Raw genomic sequence first — 6,000 nt, 5'->3', positions numbered from 1 at the left:
AGGACATTCTGGCACAGGGAAGTCTGCTAGTATCATACATAGGCCTTAATTTGAGGGAGAAATTTCTGAGAATGTACGTTTGGAGAACAGCATTGTATGGTAGTGAAACATGGATTTTGTGAAAACAGGAACAGAAGAGAATCGAAGCATTTGAGATGTGGTGCTATAGACAAATGTAGAAAATTAGGTGGACTGATACGATAAGGAATGAGGAGATTACGCGCAGAATAGGAGAGGATAGGAATATGTGGAAAACACTGACAAGGAGAGGGATTGATTTCACGGTACTAGAGGGGGCTGTAGAGGGCAAAAACTGAAGAGGAAGAAAGAGACTGGGATACATCCAGCAAATAACGAGGACGTAGGTTGCAAGTGCTACTCTGAGGTGAAGAGATAGGCGCAGGAGAGGAATTCGTGGTGGGCCACATCTAACCAGACAGAAGACTAACGACTCAAGAAAGAAAAATAAGTAGGTAATGAGCTACAGAATTGATCTACAACCAGACGTAAATACAGAAAAACCAATCTGGCCAACGCAAGATGCGCCTCTTATGTATAATGGGTGACAAACGAGGAAAGCGATGTGACAGAATTTTGCTCCCGAAAATTCGCTTTCGTTCCTCTTACTGCTCACTTACTGTACACGACCGATTGGATACGTTTGTCTCATTCCCTTCTATAGTGTCTCCATTTCATGTCCAAGTCTTGCAACTTTAGTCTCGTTTCTGTACACAATGTAGGTAAAATTATGCTTATTATATTTTTTCTCCTGTTACTATCAGAATTTCTAGGAGTGTATTGATATTATTATTATCTTTCTTGTGGTTTACACGGTTATTTTACCTTCTTATATAAATGGTTACATATACATAAAAATAATGCATAAAAAAATCATCAAATGCAGTTAACTGAAAGTAAGACCAATGATTGTTACTAGTAGACTTCTCTTGTCCGGGAATACACTTTATGCCAGTGGTAGTCTGATTTTAATGTCCTCTTTACTCCGTTCATCACCGGTTATTTTGCTGCCTAGGTAACAGAATTCCTTAACTTTGTCTACTTTGTGATTACCAGTTTGTCTCCGTTCTCATTTCTGCTACTAGTCATTACCTTTGTCTTTCGTCGATGTAATCGCCAACCATGTTCTACACTCATCAGACTGTTCATTCCATTCAACAGATCCTGCAATTCTTCTTCACTTTTACCGAGGATTGCAGTGTCAATAGCAAATTTTATCATCGATATCTTTCACTTTGAATATTAATCCCATTCTTGAAACTTTCTTTTATTTCCATCACTGCTTCTTCGACGTACAAATTGAACAGAAGAGGCAAAAGACCACATAACTTACTCCCTTTTTAATCCGTGCACTTCGTTCTCGATCTTCCACTTTTATTGTTCTCTCTTGGTTCTTGTACATATTGTATACTAGATGTCATTCCCTATAGCTTACCCCCATTTTTCTCAATATTTGGAATTACTTGCACCATTTTAAATTGTAGAACGGCTTTTCGTGATTCACAAATCCTACGAACGCGTTTTGATTTTTCTTTAGTCTTGTTTATACTATCGAACGAAACATCAGAACTGCCTCTCTCGTGCCTCACCTTCCCTAAAGCCAAAATGACATCCATCTAAAAGATCGTCAGTACTCCTTTCTACTATTGGCAGCAACTTGGGTACATGAGCTGTCAAGCTGATTGTGCGATAGTTATCGCACTTGTAGACTCTTACAATCTTGGGGACTGTGTGGTGGATGATGTTCAACTGAAAGACAGACATTATACACAAGAACGTGAATAGTCGTTTTGTGGCCACTTTCCACAATGATTATAGAAGTTCCGATGGAATGTTATCTATCCCTTCTTTCTTATTTGATTTAAGTCTTGCAAAGCTCTTCTAAATTCTGGTTCTAATACTACATGTCTTATATGTTCTTTCTCGACTCCAGTTTCTTGTTCTGTGCCTTCACCTTCTGTCCACCTACCAGCTCTCGCCTCTGCATTTAACAGTGGAATTCCCATTGCACTCTTAATGTTATCATCCTTTATTGTAATTTCACCGATGGCTGTATAGATTTTTCTGTATGCTGACGCTTCAATCATTTCTTTTTCGATTTCTTCGTATTTTTTATGCAGCCATTTCGCCTTAGCTTCCCTGTACTTTATATTTATTTAACTCCTAAGTGAGTTGTATTTATGTATTCCTAAATTTTCCTGATCAAATCTGTACTTCCTTCTTTCGTAGATCAACTGAAGTATTTCTTCTGGTACCCATCTTTACATTAGAGTTAGCCTCGTTGTACCTACGATTTCTCTAAAGCTTCTGTGACTGCCATTTTTAGAGACGTCCATTTCACTCCAACTGAACTGCTCACCGACTTATTCGCTATCGCTGCATCTATATCCTCAGAGAACTTCAAGAGTATCTCTTCATTCCTTTGTACTTCCGTATCACACTTCATTGCCCACTGGTTCTTCCTGACAAGTTTCTTAAACTTCAGCCGGCTCTTCAACATTACCAAATTGTAATCTGACATCGGAAGCTCTGCGTGATCATGATATTGTCTAACTGAAATCTTTCTGGATCTCCCAGCCTTTACCAAATACACCTCCTCCTTTTGTGGTTCTTCAACAGAGCATTCGCTATTAGAATCTAAAATTGATTGTACAACTCAATTAGTCTTTATTCTCTCTCACTCCTACTACCAAGCCCACGTTCGCCTGTAACCTTTTCTTGTTCTTCTTCCCCTACAACCGCACTCCAGTCACCCATGACAGTTAAATTTACATCTTCCTTTAGGTATTGTATTGCCAAAGGCCTTGCCGCAGTGGTAACACAGGTTCCCGTCAGATCACTGAAGTTAAGCGCTGTCGGACTGGGCTAGCAATTGGATGGGTGACCGTCCGGTCTGTTGGCAAGCAGAGTGCACTCAGCCCTTGTGAGACAAACTGAGGAGTTACTTGAGCGAGAAGTAGCCGCTCCGGTCTCGTAAACTGACATGCGGCCGGGAGAGCGATGTGCTGACCACATGACCCTCCATATACGAATCCAGTGACGCCTGTGGGCTGGGGATGACACACCGGCCGGTCGCTGCTGTGGGGCCTTCATGGCCTTTTCGGGCAAAGTCCAGTTTATATTAGTTTTATGTACTGTATTATCCCTTAAATATCCTCATACCCTTTCACTGTCTCCACATCTACGAGGGGCGTTTGAAAAGTCCGTGCAAAGTCCGAGAGATGGTACCATCGACGCCTATCGAGTGTATAAGTCTAAAAGGAGAAAAATAAAAAACGTTTACCCCAAACACGTAAGTAGTTTTTATTTTTGCATGGACTTTCCAAACCCACCTCGTACTGGCGACGCGAGCATGTGTACCTTAACTATGGTTGCCGTTTTAGTCTTGCAGTCTATTCTGTTGAGAACAACCCTATTACTGGACCGATCACAGAAACTCACCCTCCGTTCTACCTTCACATTCATAACGAATCCTAGTCCCATCATCTCATTTTCTGCTGCTGTTAATGTTACATTATACTCGTCTGACCAGAAATCCTTTTCTTCTTTTCATTTCACTTCACTGACACCCACTCTATCTAGCATATTCCAATTCACATTTTCTAGCTTCTTTAACATGTTCAAACCTCTGACATCCCACGCCCCAACTCGTATAACGTTGTCCTTTCGTTGGTTATTCAGTCTTTTTCTCATAGACGCCTCCCCTTTGGCAGTCCACTCGCAGAGATCCGAATGGAGGGCTAGTCTGGAAACTTTCGACAATAATGAGATCAGAAAGACACTTTTTCAATTACAGACCACTCGTTCTTTGGGAACGTAATGTGTCTTTAATTCAGTGGTTTCCATTGCTGACTCTACATCCTTTTAAGGGCAGTCCTCCACATCCAGAACAGGAGATTACTCCGAACCACCCTCCTTGACAAGGCCGTTGGCAGAACGATGGTGACTTCTTACGCTGGAAATCTTCAGCCGTCCATTTTATTCAAAATTATGGAGTGGCGGGATTCTAGACCACTTCTGTTCGTTTTTCCCGGTGTATCCACCTCGGAGCGAAATTTTTTTATTTTAATTTTTATTTTATTTTATTTTATTTTGTTTTTTACAGGCTTCCCGGATCTCCTGCTTACAAAGCGATGGTGGAGGAGTTATATTAGGATATGAGACACTAATAGCTGTGGGTGGGTTCTGCTATTTAGTCAGTAAAGTAACTGATTATGGTCGATGTAGAGAGGGTATAAAATTTAGACTGACAATTGCAATGAAAGTGTTTTTGAAGAAGAGAAATTTGTTAACATCGAAGAATAGAGATATGGAGTGATAGGAAGTCTTTTCCGAAGGAAAGTCTCTTCAGTGTTACCTTATATGCACGTGAGACTTGAACGATGAACAGTTCGGACAAAACAAGAATAGAACCTTTTGACATGCGGTGTTACAGAAGGATGATGGAGCTGAATGGGTAGATCATGTACGAGGGTTGCACAGAAAGTAATCCACGGCATTTTCCTTCAACAGTTCTTTACTAAACATAATGAGAATTACACACACCAAAGAGTAGTCTTTTATCTACAAACCCTATTTTTCCACGTAATCTATGGCCTTCCTCCAGCGCAAAATAAGGGCGTGTATGCCCAATCGGTACCAGTCCCTGTCTTGGTGACGGAGCCAGTGCTTTATTGCGTGAATAACCTCCTCATCGTCCTCAAAATGTCTTCCACGAATGGAATCCTTTAATGCCCCAAATAAGTGGAAATCCGAGGGGACTAGATGAGGGCTGTCAGGTGTGACAGCCGTGGATGGTCTGCCCGAGCGCAGCAAATCGTGGACCTCTGTCGAACCACCTTAAGATAACCTCACGCTCCGTGCCCAGCGACTAACTGTACTTCTATCGACAACAGATGCTCCATTGACTTTGCACAAGCGTTTGTGAATGTTACCCACAGTTTCTGTTTCTGCAGTGAGAAATTCAATGACGGCACGCCGCTTGTAAATTACATTACCTACAGACGCCATTTTGAAACTGTCCTGCAGCTACGTTATCTGTCGGAAGTGACGGAAATTTGGCGGGCTCACTCAGGAGGCTTCAAATAATTCAAACGTAACGTTTCGCATTCGTAGCATTGTTTTCGTCTGAGAAAAAAAAAGTGGTGTATTACTTTCTGGCAACCCACGTAACCCATGGGGAGGTACTGTGTATAACTGGAGAAAAGAGGAATTTGTGACACAGTTTGACTAAAAGAAGGGATGAGTTGGTAGGACACATTCTGAGACATCACAGGATCACCAATTTAGTTTTACAGTGGGAAGGGAATGGGAGGGGGGGGGGGGGACGTTAAAAATATGCTGTAGAAGACCAAGAGATGAATACAGTAAGCAGGTTCAGAAGCATGTAGATTGCTGTCGTCATTCCGAGATGAAGAGTCTTCCATAGTTTTAGTACCATGGAGAGCCACATCAAACCAGTCTTACGACTAAAGACCACAACAACAACAACAACGATTGGATCTGTGCGTAAGCATCACGGAGAATCACTCCTCTACTGCGTTCCAAAGGTGGAGCAACAGGCTATTAAAGAGTTGGTGATAAAGCTTTGGCTTATCGGTGTAAACATTGTTTCGAAAAATGGAGAACAACCTACAGCGAGAACTCTGTCACAATTTTGTAGACTTCTGATGTCCACTACAAAGTGTTTGACATTAGAGATCTTGGCGCTCCACTCATAGCTAAATTTTTTACTAAGCAGTTCAACGGATTAAGCAATAAGCTTCCTGTTTACTGAGACCGACTGTGGGCGGACGAATGCCGTCACGTACGCGTCCAGGTCGCCGGCCACGACCCTAATGGCTGTGGTCCGTTGCTCATCCTTGAGCCGGTCTGGTGACATTAGCCGAGGATGCAGCCTGCGACAAGTTACCGAGGATGTTCGTGTAGCGACAGAGATTCACACTGCCAAAAATACAGCCTGTCTTTTGGTTCCCCAATCCG

This window comes from Schistocerca piceifrons, chromosome 8 (genome assembly GCF_021461385.2).
Source record: "Schistocerca piceifrons isolate TAMUIC-IGC-003096 chromosome 8, iqSchPice1.1, whole genome shotgun sequence".
NCBI lineage: Eukaryota > Metazoa > Arthropoda > Insecta > Orthoptera > Acrididae > Schistocerca > Schistocerca piceifrons.
This window is presented reverse-complemented; position numbering follows the sequence as displayed.